Source organism: Triturus cristatus, chromosome 2_1 (assembly GCF_964204655.1).
Source record: "Triturus cristatus chromosome 2_1, aTriCri1.1, whole genome shotgun sequence".
NCBI lineage: Eukaryota > Metazoa > Chordata > Amphibia > Caudata > Salamandridae > Triturus > Triturus cristatus.
The window spans coordinates 233,655,600-233,670,603 of record NC_140581.1 but is presented as its reverse complement, the minus strand read 5'-3'; positions in this window follow the sequence as shown (position 1 = coordinate 233,670,603).

Genomic DNA, 15,004 nt, shown 5'->3' with positions numbered 1-15,004 from the left:
TTGGCTGCATGAACATTACACCCTATCGAGTCACCCTGAAAGCAGGAGTGGTACTACCACGAATGCGACAATACAAGTTACCGCATGATGCTGTAGTGGCTTTGCTGAAAATCATTGATGAGCTGATTGTCCAGGGAGTAGTTGTAGAAACAGACTCCAATGTATGTAATTCACCGATAATTCCGATTCTTAAACGAACTGATCCTACTGCCCCACCAGTGTACCGATTGGTTATTGATTTGCGTGAACTAAACAAGTGCATTGTACCACAATTCCCTGTGGTCCCTGATATATCATCATTGTTGACAGCAATTGATTCCGAAGCAACATTCTTTACTGTAATCGATCTCAAGAATGCCTTTTTCAGCGTCCCAATAGATCCGGAAAGCCAATATTTGTTCGGATTCAGTTTAAATGGGCGCAGCTTTAAATTCTCACGCGCTCCCCAAGGATTCACAGAAAGCCCCAGCATCTACAGCCAAGCACTGAAGAGAGAACTTGACAGTATCCACATGCCAGTCAATACTGCACTGCTTCAATATGTCGATGATCTGCTGATCACAGCGAGAAGCGAGCCAGAATGTGAAAAAGCTTCTCTGACAGTTTTACATTTCCTAGCCGACAAGGGGCACAAGGTGTCTCCTTCTAAGCTGCAATTCTGTGTCCAGCGAGTTATTTATCTTGGTCACTCGCTGTCCAAGGAGGGAAGGCAGCTTACACCAGATCGCATCCAGTTAATTGCTAACATGTCAATACCCCAGACACAAAAGGAGGTGCGAGCTTTCATAGGCCTCACTTCATATTGTAGGCAGTGGATCCCTCAGTACGCTTTTCTAGCAAAACCACTCATTCAGTTAACCACACAGGAGGCAGCCACATCGACTGTTCTCCCTTGGACTCAGGAACATACACAAGCTTTTGAAAGCTTAAAGAAAGCTTTATGTCAAGCACCTGTTTTAGCAACACCATGTTATAGCAAACATTTTACACTCTTTGTTACAGAACGCGAAGGTACTGCCTTGTCAGTACTCACTCAGGATCAAGCAGGATCACGCAAGCCATGTGCTTATTTTTCCAGTACATTAGATCCCGTAGCCCAGGCTTTGCCTGCATGTCTGAAATCAGTGGCAGCGACAGCTTTAGCAATCAGACAAAGCGATGCCATAGTATTAGGACATCCATTGACAGTACAAGTACCACATGCAGTAGAGGTTCTTGTGAACCGAACACAAACACAACACTTGACCATAGCAAGACTTACCGGTTATGAATTGACATTGTTTCAACCACACATAGAGATCCGACGATGTAATACATTGAATCCTGCTACACTATTACCTGTAATTGGAACAGACCCACTAGCTCATGATTGTGTTGAAATCATTGAAATAAAGACGAAACCTAGACAAGACTTGACAGACGTTCCGTTGTTAGATCCAGACCTGACGTTGTATGTAGACGGATCGTGCATGAGAACTAGTACAGGAGATTTAGTGGCCGCGTATGCAGTCACAACAGACACTGAAGTTATTGAGACAAATTGTATAGATACTTTGTCCGCCCAAGCAGCAGAACTTATTGCTCTAACACAAGCCTGTATTCAAGCCACAAATAAGAAAGTTAATGTATACACTGACTCACGTTATGCATTCGGAGTTGTACACGACTTCGGCGTGTTGTGGCGAGAGAGAGGTTATTTAACTTCCCATGGTGCCCACATTCAGCACGGACCCCTCATTCATGCTTTGTTAAACGCAATACATCTACCCACTGCTATATCGATTATGAAATGTAAAGCACACACGAAGGTTACTGATATCATTTCTCAAGGCAATGATTTAGCTGACAGAACAGCTAAACAGACTGCTCAGAATCGCACATTAGACATGACAAAGCCAATAGTTCAGACACCAACACAGTGTATGACAATTAAGGATCCTACACTTGACGTAATTGATATACAGACACATGCCACAGCAGAAGAAATAAAGAAGTGGACTGAACTAGGAGGGATCCAGACAGATCAAGGATGGATGACGAAGGAGAAATCTGTATGGTTTCTCCCTGATTCCATGGTTCAAGCCATTATAGCTACAGTTCACAGTCCAGCACATTTAGGAGAGAAGGCTATGCTAGACAGCATTCAGCACATTTGGTTCAACAAACATTTACGAGCAGCAGCTAAACAAAAGGTTCGTACCTGTATGATATGTTGTCAGTTTAATCCAGGAAAGAGTGTTCCCGTAGAGCAGGGTGGATTTCAGCCTCCTGACCATCCTTTTGAAGTCCTCCAGATGGATTATATTCAGATGGAACGTTGTCGAGGATTCAAATATGTTCTCGTAGTTGTCTGCGCTCTCTCCCGTTGGACAGAGGCGTATCCCGTATCAGATTACACTGCCCCGACTACTGCCAAGCAGCTAGTTCGAGAATTCTTCCCACGGTACGGTTTACCACGTGTTGTATATTCAGATAACGGCCAGCCTTTCTCATCCGAATTAATGAAACATGTCTCACTTTTGTTGGGATATCAGTGGAAATTCCACTGTGTCCGACACCCCGAGGCAGCAGGTCTCGTGGAACGACATAATCAACTTTTAAAAATCAGACTGTCTAAGATATGTCAGGAGAAAGGTGTGGACTGGATAGTAGCTTTACCAGTTGCGCTATTTTACATGAGGATGGTAGCACACTCTCGAACAGGGCTATCCCCTTATGAGGTGATCTTTGGTAGACCACCGAATATGTGGGGGACGCCTATACCCCGTAAAATAACTGATGTTGATTGTAATATGCTGACAGATTACCTGGCTTCCTTGATGTCTGCACTACAATCTTGTCGTTCACAGGTAGTCGCAGCTTTTCCCGACAACACCGAGGTGAAACCTCATGATGTAATTCCCGGCGATTATGTTCTCGTCAGGAATTTTGATCGGAAAACCCAACTGGAGCCAAGGTGGAGGCGTCCTAAGTTGGTCCTGCTGACGACCAGAACAGCTGTGAAGATCGAAGGGAGAAAAGGCTGGGTGCATTCCAGCCATATAAAGAAATTTCATGGACTTCCTCCTGACACAAACAGTACTCCCCGTGTGTCTTCCCCCATTGACTCAAAGCTACCTTTGGCTGAGGCCAGTAGCACCGAACTTTACAAGCAGAAACTCAGGTCCAGATCTAAACTGTCGGACGATTTGATTGTTTAAGTCCTCTCCAAGGTGAAGCGGTTGAATCTGTCCCGACATGTGTCCCTTAGGTCTGAATCATGTAGAGTCCAGAATCATAATGAAACGACATGCTTATTGTAAATTACTGCGTAACCACTGTATTGTGACTTTATTAATTTTGTTTTTCTTGAGTTTTTTAGTTACTGCAAGTATATTGTTGCATATGTATTATCCTGTTTCTAAACGTGCTTTCAATATAACTGATGAACATTCTTTTAGTGAATTCCCCCCACATGAGTTGTCCTATAGACTTGCGCTGCGCAATAACACATTCATTAGTATGTTACATCATTCCCATCAGACTAGTAATGCCACCAATTGTTGGGTGTGTGGCCGACTCCCTCCCTATCAGAATAACAAAGGAGTTCTGCCTTTCTTTCCACATCCGTTCACACACAATGGCTCCTGTGGAGCATGGTTTAGTTTATTAAATTCCATAGACCCAGACACAGCAGTTTATCAACAACATTGGATATGGGGAAATCTGAATCTAGTTTTATTCGAAGTCTGTCACCCTAATAAGGAGGGTCACCCCAGTAGAACAGGAACTGATTTAGAAAATGAAGTGTATAAATTAGGTAATTTTACGCCTAATCTTATGATTTTGAATGTCAAATCCGAAGTTGAACTAATTCTGCCCACTATGTCAGTATTTCCAGTTAAGGGTGAATTATGTGTGAGAAAAGTTGGTTCCATACACATGGGCCATAGCCAATGCGTTACTACAGTAGAATATAGTGATCAAGGTAAATCTTCATTTAGAGCTTCTCGCCATTCTTACTTTATATGTGGTCAGACTGCATATATGCGTTTGCCTCTAGATTGGGATGGTACCTGTTACATAGCATTCCTTCTGCCACCTGTTTTTCTAGCTCCCCCTGATTATTATCGAAATGTTCATTTAGTACACAATAGAGAGCGAAGAGATCTCCCAGTTGTCGATTATACTGAGACGGCATGGGACAAGTATGCAGATTTCAATAAAGGTATCTTTCCCTATATAGGTACAATATCAAATAGTAAGCTGATACGTAGACTCACCAAGACTCTTGAAGCTGTAGTAAATGAGACTATAGCCGCCCTAGGCAATCTGACAGAGGAACAATCAGTGATGAGAATTGTTGTTCTCCAGAATCGTCTTGTCCTTGACGTCATCCTGGCCGATAGGGGCGGAGCTTGCAGGGTCATCGGATCCAGCTGCTGCATATTCATACCAGAAAATTCGCCATCTGTATATCAAGCTATAACACGCCTTCATAAGATTGTAAGCCAGATACACGAAAATCCAGGCACTTGGACGTGGTCCGGGTGGTTTTGGAGTGTGATATCAGCCTGGGGATGGAGAGTTCTATCCTTCCTAGGTATTGGCCTTCTTATGCTCTTCAGTTGTTGTTTATGCCTACAATGTGGACCAGCGATTTGTGGTCTGTGTGCCACATCATGCATTCCATATCACAGTTCTCGTTCAAAATGCCGGAAGAAGAAGGAAGAAGAAATGATGCTCCATGAGCAAATCGATGGAATGATGAAGATTGATATCTCTTGAAGGGCAAGTAGGGGACAAGGAGGGAATGTGGAAATGTGGATTTTCCTGATCAGTTATGTCCCCTATCTTGGACCCCAACGGTTCTATATGCATGTTACAAGTACATGTATGTTCCCTCTAGTTCCAGTTTCTAAGACGCAAACATATGTGTGTCTACCGTCGACATGTTCTCTGTCAGATCCGCCATCGATGGGCTGGATATTCGATTCCTAAGTATGAAAGGCCACCGACTTTATATGGCTAAGTTACTCCATTTTTACAGTTCAGGCAAGTAGGCCCGATTCTGTCCTCAAAGCCTTTCCCTGCTCTCTGTCTTTGACAGCTTCAGCTTGAGCTCGCATCTGTATCCATGAACTTTGCCCTACTCCCTGTGCAGCTAACGGTGCCTGCCTCGGCCAGTTTTCGCCTGCCTGCCAAGAAGCTGTATTTCACCTTCGAATTATCTATTTTGCTCTTCAGCCGATGCATTCCTGTCTAGTGATTTAGGTAAACATTTCCTTTAGCTCACAAGCAAAGGACTCGGCCTTTCCGTCCTCCTGCAAGTGATTCATAGCCCTGCTGCCATGGAAAGTTTTCTGCCCCTCGCATCTCATATAGACACTTAGGCGTTTGTGCACGCACACAGTCAGTATAGACTAGATTCTGTCCGAGAGTCCTTCCTTGTGGATAACATAGTTCTTTAAACATAGGATGTTAGATATGATTTGGGATTAGGTTGACTTGACCCCCCAGACTTCTCGTCTCCACATGTAGAGCTAAATGTCAAGTCCCCTTCACCCCCTAGTTGCACGTCAATCACACGTCATGCTGCTGCGCGCGCATCTATGCCAAGTATTATCTTATAGATCCACCTATGTCTGATAATCCTAACCAATCATGTTTCTTTTATTCCTTATTACGCCTAGTTTCGATTACGTACCTGTTTTGTCACTTTTCTTATCAAATGTTACGCCTTCTACATTCGTTTCATTGTAATGTACTTATTATAAAAATGCATGTCTGTCAATAAATTATTGTACTTCACTTCCTGAACCCTCGTGGTGACGGAACCTGAAGGCCGCGACTCGAGTCGGCCATTTTTTGATGGAATAAAGCCCATTTAGAAACTCTTATACCACGGATTCTGCCTCTTGTTATTCTGAGCTATTTTATTTTATTTCAAGATCCCGTATGAAATTCAGTCCGGTAAAGAAGATTTTTGTTTACCACAGAGCGCTAGTCTAATTAAAAGTAATGGGCCCCAACTGGATGTAATGATCCTATAGGGCTATTGGTTTCTGATAGATCTTTATGACTTCTTGGTCTGGTGCATCCCGAGAATAGCAGAGATCTAATTGGAATTTAAGGTGACCTCAGGCCTGGGGGTTAACTAGGCCAAGTCATGCATATTCCCGTTCCACATGGGATGACTACCACAACGCTTGATGGTAGTCATTCACCTCATTTGCTGGGAGCCCTGCACATTTCACTACTTAGACTTTCGTATATACTACAACACACAGGACCTCATAGATGGCAACTTCACCAGAGCAATCTCCATCTGTCCTAAATTGACATTCTGGAGTACCCTTCCACTCACAGTTTAAGGGAAAGTGTGTTTGTCAAAGATGGTGATGCTGCCTTGCCTTTTGTATTTACTCCACAACCTACTTGTACGCATACCAGGCACCACTTTCCATGCCCACATGCTATGCTGGGGAGCTTTATTTGGAATAAAGGCAGGAGGTGGGTTGTGTTGCGAAAGCTGCAACTATCTGTCGACAGAGGCGTGAGGGCACCCAATATGGAGCATTATTATTTAGCGACTCAGTGGCTGGCGGGGCGCCTGAGGGACAAGTTAGGGCTGCAGTTGGTGGGTCGAGCTCAGTGGGTGATTGGGGAGGAAGTAATCCCACATGCGAAACTCCACAAGGAAGCTAGCAATTTGCTGTATATAGCGCATGAGAGCTACAATAGAGGCATGCGCCTCATGGCGCTTATCACACCATACTCCCCTTAGATCAGGGTAAGCACGATTGCACTATTCTGCGATTTCGTTGGGAGAGAAGGACTGGAGGCCTGGGAGGCTGCTGAGGAGGGGACTCTGGGAGCTTTGTTTCAGAATGGCTAACTTAAACAAGTCCAAACAGAGTGTGAGTTGCTAGTAAGACACTTCCTGGCTCATGGCAAGTTATTGGCGGAGCTGGGCAGACTATGGTATATCCCGACACAAAGCTGGAGCAACATCCTTTGGTGCACATGCTTCACATCATGGGGAGTAGTCGCAGATTCATCACTTGGTTCACCAGGGCAATGGCACATACCACCCGAGACTCCTTATTGCCGACCCGCGGGAGTTAGGATAGAGATATAGGCTGTGAACTGACATCCAAGGAAGAGCGCTTTAATACCCCCAAAAGTTATCACGGAATGCTCGATTCCAATACATACAACATAACATTCTCCACAGAGCTTACCTCACGCCAGCGTAATTAAATAACATTTTGGGTCTGACTCCATCTGCCCTAGATACCGACATGGCGCATATGTTCTGGAACGGCCCAGCTCTATGGTGTGCCGTCACAGAATCGTTGTTGGAAGCGACAGGTCGCGATGACCTGCTTACTATGGAGCGGGTGCTATTCGAGCTGTTCAAATGGAAGAAAGCCGTAAGAGTAACTAACCATTTCATAGATCTGCCATTGTTAATTGCCCGCCTACCCATAGCAATGCACTGAAAAGCCGGCTTGCTACCGGGATTGCAGCATTGGTGTACAACAACAGTCAAATGGGTTAAAGATTAATGTGTGGTGCTTAGTCGGTAGGAGGTCCAAGGCATGCGGGGGATTCCCATAGCAGCATCATGGGACACCATATTGCAAAACTTGCGAACATACAAAGAGACCACCACAAGCCAGCCGCTACCCCTAGTAGAAGCGCAGCGTATCACTATATCACTCTGTCCGGCTGCCTTGCCTCCCTCTTTCCTACGTGCTCCCCATTCCCTTTCTCACCCAGCCAAGCCCTTAGGGCATTAGGGGTGGGAGTTACTGTCGCAATAGCTACATCCCTGTTGAAGAATGTCGAGTGTAACACGTTGGGTGCGAGGGCACTGAGAAGGGGAATGTCATAAATATGTCAACATGGATGCACTGTACAAGATCTCCAGTCATGGCCTACAGTTTGTAACCACTCATGTATTCAAGTTATCAACCAATTACTCCTGCCAACTATGGTCTTTCACATATTTGTACTAGACCTGTTGGCTTCACGATGTTACTGTATATCATGTTGTACCATCATGTTGAAAATCAATACAAATTGGTTGAAATAAGAGTTCTCTTATCCAGGTCTCACTTTACACTTAACTATGAATGGCCAGGCCTCTTCGTGGTCTCTAGTTTCAAGTTAAAGAATTTCCTGGATCCTCCCCAGCTATCCTTCCTGAGTCGGTATCTGTCACATACCTCATAACTAGGTATTACTGTAAAAAGGGTTCACAATCTAGGAGCTGTTTACACCTTATTCATTAGTGTATGCACTTGCAGGGCCATCCTCCTTGCAGACTAATGCTAATTAGCCAACTGGGAACTCAGTAGACAAAGTCTAACTTTTTTAAACTCACTTTTCTAAATATTTATTAAAATGTAATTGAATCATTGAATTGGATTTTTAATAAACATTTTAAATAGTGTTTGAATTATTCCAGTAGCTTGTCTGAAACTGTAGATAGGAGGGTTATTGTTGGGTGTTAGTGTTGGAGAACATGGAATGTAGCGTCTTAGTGTAAGGGAGCTAGACTTTAGAATAGAGAATGTAGGTGGCAGTAGATTTTATTGTTTGAATTGCGGGGAAGTTACTTCTTTCCTGGCTGCCCTGCCAGTTGTTTTGCCTGAATTGAAAAATAAAACTTACTTGCAGACACCCAACTGTGCCTGTTCTTTGTGGAATCGGAACCTTACAGTTATGCTTATATTTGAAACTCTAATTTTGTTCTTCATAGGACAGCTCCAGTCCTTTACAGTGAAAGATCATTTGGGGGATACTCATTGTAGGTAAATGCCAACTTTAAATTCTTGCATGCCCACTATTAAATACTAAGTATCTTACCTTGTGGGCAACAAAGCCAACTTAGAGGTGGTTTATTTAATAGTACCTATCAAAAAGAGTTGAACAGGTCCGCCTTTAGGTTTACAATTGCAGGAGTCAAGCTGCGCATGTAGGCCTGAAGACATGTTTCCATTGGCAGCTTAGTGAATGACACATGTGCCGTGGACCGGAGGTGATATTTAACTTTTCCATGTACTATAGCCTACTAGAAAAGTTAAATATGCCAATTAGGAGTTAGCCAATTTTAACATGTTTTAGGGGTCTGAGCACAATCACTGGGAACTGAACAGCAAAACCCAGCAGCATCAATACAAGAAAATGAGGGTATTCATGCAAAAAAATAGCCACTTTTGCACACCATTAAAATGAGGGTCAGTTTTGGGTAGATGCCCAAGCTGATGGTGGTGCAGAGTGAGTAGTTTTACCCAGTGAAGACTGGATCAGTGCTAGGCTAGGCATAAGAATGTGGATTCACTATTTATCTATGGTTCACAACATTTGAGAAATGCGATAATTGGATCTTTTATGCTGCAACATTTTAAGGTCTATGCAAATAAATGGGACAAATCTACATCTACCAAGACCATTGTTCCTTCTGGATGTTTTTATTATACAAACCGCTAAGGAATTAAAATTAGAAGAAAGAAAGAAAAGGCTTTTCCAGCCTACTGAGCCACACAACCGTGGACTTGTGCGGCCTCCCTTCCACCGCTTCTTCTGGCACTTTGAGTGATACCTCATTTTATGTAGGTTAAGGATGCAGCAGGGCCTGAAGGAGGGGGAGATGGCAAAGTTATTACCAGCAACAGAGACATTATCAATCAAGGGAATGCCAGAAGAAGCTAGGTTTTACCAGTGGTAACATCACATAACATAGCCATGGCTCCCTTATTTAGTTTCTTTCAACATATTTTTTTTTTTATTTTCCAACACATTTTATAGTTTTATCTAACAAAAATACTGAACACCAAATAAGGGTTGTTCCACCAAAGTGACAGTACAGTGAAGTTGTTGCAATTTTACCTAGTTCATCTACAAGTTCAATCACTAATAGCCTGCATCTATTTAGTTACGATCCGTGGTTTGACAAAGAAAAATGCAACTTGTTTGCTGGCCTTAATGTCCACCATCCTCCAAATTCCCTCCCCCCAACCAGATTTCTTCGACCAACCTCTTTAATCGTTCAGCAGCTACCATCCATCTCAAACAGGCCCAGTACCCTTAATTTAGGTGTATAGTCTCTCAACATGGGCAGTAACAAAGTAACATATCATTGTGCTCCACATTTTCGCAAATTTTATATTAGTATGCTGTGTGTCATGTGAGTTTTTCTAGTGCTATAGTTTGCCACATTTCCGCTATTCAGAAAGAAATATGTAGGAGGGGATCTGTTTTTTCCCAAAATATTGCAATTAGTTGTTTAGCTGCCCCTAGTGTATGAGTGAGTAGGCTTTTATTAATCCTTAAGCCGCACAATGCTGGTTAGTGTTTGAGGAAAGCTATTTAATATATGGTGTTGTTGTATGACGGCACTGTGTAATAAATGTTCTGGGCTACCAACTCATCAAGGCAGACTGCTTCAGCTTTTGTGGCCCTGTATCTATAACAGGAAGTCAGCCGACTGACTCTTGGAGTCACCTCTTCTGTCTGAGGTTTGCGAGCAGTTTTTCCTCAAGTAGGGTACCACAGGCACAGTCCTCTCTGCTAGCTCAAGGAGCACCAAGTGCAGTCCAGTCATGGTGCAGCCTTTCTTTGCTGGTTCCAGGGAACAGCAGGGCAGTCCTTCTTCGGTCCCCTCTTAATAGACGTGATTTGAGGTTTGGGTACCGAGTTCCTCTTTTATGCCCAGAACTTGTCCTTGAAGGGATACAGTAGCTACTAGCCAATGGAATACCATGTCCCTTCCCGCCTGATGACAACCTGTCAAATATAGCATCCAGCTGTCCGAAGATGCAGTATTTTGCCCAATCCCAAGATGGCAGAACCCCTTCCCCAGTGGGGTGTGGCTACCTAAGGGCTACACGTCCATGGGTAGACTGGTGTGGCAACTGTTTCCCCCTCTCTGTCCCCGACACCAACCTGTTTAGCAGTACAAAAACACAGCCCTCTCTTGTGTGTGCCTATCATTTGCACTTCAAAGGCAGCCTCTCCTTTGAAGCTTGCCTTTTGGGCTCACACACAATTTGGCCTTCCTGCCAGGAGGAGATAATACCTCTTGCAACAGCAGGCCCTTTGTGTTCCTTTCTGAGAGTTGTTCACACCTTCCCCTAGGAGGGCAGAAGGCTGTTTCCTGGCCAGCAACTGTAACCGGTAACTGGCAAACTTGAGCAACATAGTGGCAACTTTCTTAAGTTACATTAAATCTGGTTTAAAGTAACGATTCTTTTGATACCTTAAATTACCAACTTTAGTAGTCCCATTCAGAAGTTAGCACAACTGAGTTGTCAGTGTGCAACTCTGTACTTGCCAATGGGGGTACTAGCTTTTCTGCAGCAAAAAAGACAATTTGGGAATGTTACTGTTATAAAAACATGCCCACATTTTAATATAGAGCACTCTGCCTTGGGGGAGGAATATATATTAAAAAAGAAAGGGCCAGACTTTGTCATTCACTTAAATGGCGAAGGTGAGGTAGCAGTTTAAACTTGCTCTCCCAGTGTGCAATAGCAGGCTGGGAGATGTGCTTTGCTTTCTCACACTCGTGGTGGCCCAATAAGTGCTGCAGTCCAGGAGGGACACTTTAAGTTAAAGACCCTGAATTCCCCATGTACCATACACAAGGGACTTATAAGTAAGTTAACCTATGCCAATTGGGTACAAGTCAATTAAACATACACTTTTAAGGGTCAAAAACGCATACACTTTTAAGGGTCAAAAACGACAAGCATTGAGGCCTGCTCCGGGTCATTACACCAGTAGCTAATAGTCAAAAAGTGGGGGTGAACCTGCAAAAAAGCCATTCCTGCACAAGTGTCAATTCATAAAAGTATCTTCTCAGGGGATCACTCTATCAGATGCCCCTCCAGCTTATCTATGTGGCTCTGCATTTCTTGCCAGAATATCTGTATTTGAATACAATACTATTGGTGTGGTGTGAGGTACCATCTCATCTGTAAGGAATATTCTGGCACTATGGGCTAAACCCCAAAGCTGTTTCGGTATAGTCTGGTAGCTTCTTTTCCATTAGGTTTCAGTTCAGTGAACCTTCCCAATTATAACTCCCATTGTGTCTGACAGGTCCACTTTGTACTGTTTCCCCCAATGTGAAGGATAGCCTATATGAAGCCCTTAGTAGATTCAAATTTAGACCTAATTGTCTCAAAAGCAGTAAGTTGCATGGTGGCTACCTTTTTTTTCTTTTTCACACAGCTGGAAGACTCAGTGACACAATGTGGCATATTGCATTCTGTCCTGCTCTCTTACCTCATATTTTGCATCTGCACTCTTTGAATGACTTAACGCTGTCCTTCACAAACGAGTCATGCAACAGAAGGTACTCACCCAATTGCCATATTTTAAATATTTTCCCAGCTAGAGCTGGGGTGAAGCTAAAGTTCTGTTGCAGTGGTGTAAATGGCGACTGATCCATGGAGTGACCTCCCTCAAAGTCACCCCATCCCCAAAGTCAAGGGCCATTGTAGTTATGGCTGAAATGTAAAACTTGTGTGATCAATGTTCCTTTAGCAGCCATGTCCGCGCCATGTGCATCCAGTGTTTTTCTATCTCCCTTCGGGATCACTCAACAATGACTCAAATGGGCTGCATAGTAATACTTTGATTTATCTGGGCAGGCTACTCCTCCATTTTTTATAGCAGCGTCAGTTCATCTTTTTAACGATTCTAGCCCTCCCTTGGGACCATACAAATGAGAGCAGTGTCTCTTGCAAGGATTGGATTTCAGATGTTGTTATGGTCCTGGGCATATTCTGGAACTAATACATTTATTTCTATATCATTTATACTTATCAGCCAGAATAAATATAGTCCATGCCATCGGACTAGATCTGGTGCAATTGGTGCTTTCAAATAGGACCAATTAAGCCTGGACCAGTTCATAATTGATTTACACGTGTAGATAGCACCGGCATATAATCTTTTGTCATATTAACATGTGATAGAAGTCTGAAATGTATTATTTCGAAATGTGATGTGCCTAAGCCATCGAAAAGTAACAAGGAGAATTAAGGTAGAAAGTAAATGTAACCAGCAGAAAACTTTAACGTGAAGAACTGGTGTTGTGAAACCGAAAATTATTCATGTACTAAATGTGTACATTAATTGTTGTTTACATGTAGCTAAACTGGAATGGCACGGTGAGCAAAAAAACGATGGATTCAGGCCCAGATCTCTGTACTGGGGTGAATGTATGACATTGTTCTGCATTCTGTCCATCAACTGTTGTTTTTGTACATGTAGGTAAATGCATTAATTGAATGTGCCTTATATTCTATGCAATTTGTGAAAGCTCACATGCAGTTTCTTAGGTTAGCTGCATTTTGTAGGCCTGAAATACAGTTCCCTGGAAGCTCTTACTGTAGAATTAACAGTTGAATTTCATGTATGCTGTGAAATTGGTTCTTTCTCACGTTTTGCGTTGCAGGTGAAAGAAGTGCTCTTGTTAGCTAGAATAATGTTTTTGTTTTATTAGTTAGACAAGGAAAGAAGAAGTTACAATTGTGTGGCTTGAGTCGAAAAGGAAGGTCATTTGTGCTTCACACAGGAGAAAGCCTGGGAACCAAGGACACATTGTTGCAAGGAAAGAACACCGTTTTTCCATGGAAAACTACCTTTACGATTGTACCTAGAGCAGATGGCATGATCCGCAATGAATCTTGGGAAAGTTACCTACAATAATGTGATGTTGGGAGTAGGGAAAGTGCCCACTTCTTCTTTTCCCTTCAGAGAAAGAGCATCTGAGCTCAAGCTCTGTTTCGATAGCTTTAATGCTATCTGACCCATCGAAGGTGGAGAGGCTTGTTAGGAACACTCCACATGTTGACATTTTTTTACTCTTATTCCTGAGGATGCTTATGTAGAGATGTTACTTTAGTGTTAGTGTAGGAATAGATTAATGCTTTTTACTCATCATGCCTCGATGCAGGGAAACTTGGACTCATGCTTTCTGATCCTCTGCATTTTATATCCTGAAATAATGTCTACTTATTCTACATCGTCTTAATTGGATACGCAGATTTGGCTTGTTCAGATGTATTTTTACATCTCATCTTGAGGAGTCTTTATATTTAGTTATTTTTGGCTTTGTAATAAATTAAACTAACCGTACGTAGTTGTCTGTGGTTACTGTGTGTCCAAGAAAATTCTCGTTTAAGTGATTGTCAGTAATAAAAAAAATTCTCCCCTCTACACTTCCATGCTGCTAAAACAAGCCATCAGATTGTGATTCTAGAATAGGTCCAGAACTTATGGGCCCGGCCCTTTCATAATCATACTTGAGCTATTAATGCCCAAATATCGGATAGTAGACGTGCTCTGTCGAAGAGGGGTAACCAATTTGAGACACTCTACTTGATCTACTGGGAAATTGATGTTAAGAATTTCTGATTTACATTTATTAACTTTGACTCCCGATATCCGCTCAAATATTTATAAGGCTTTTATAACTTCAGATTGGGTGGATTCAAGTTTGTGTTGGTGAGGTGGGAAATAAAGATTTTGTGCTCAGTGTGCCTGAGTGTTATCGCCCTAATCCCTGTTGATTTTCGTATATGCATAGCCAATGGCTCAATGGACAGGGGTGATAGTTGACAGCCCTGTCTGGTCCCTCAACGTAAATGGATTTCATGGGAGCCAACAATGTTAACTCACATTTGAGCTCTCAGGCTGTGATAGTTAGCAAGAGTTCATGCCTTCATCATGGCCTCATCCTAATCTGTCTAGCACCATTTCCAGGAGCTCCCAGCTCACCCTGTCAAACATATTTTCTGCGTCTAGCAAAATCAAGGCAACTTTAATTTTCTCTATCAAATGGCCATATATCATCAGAGCCCTGCTGTCCTGCCACATATACCTAGTCCACGTCACCAATGGCTAGGAAAATTGTATCCAATCTTGAGGGCAATACTTTAGTTAGTAGCTTAATATCCAAATTGAACAAGGCTATCGGGCAATGTGAATTGCAATCTACTAG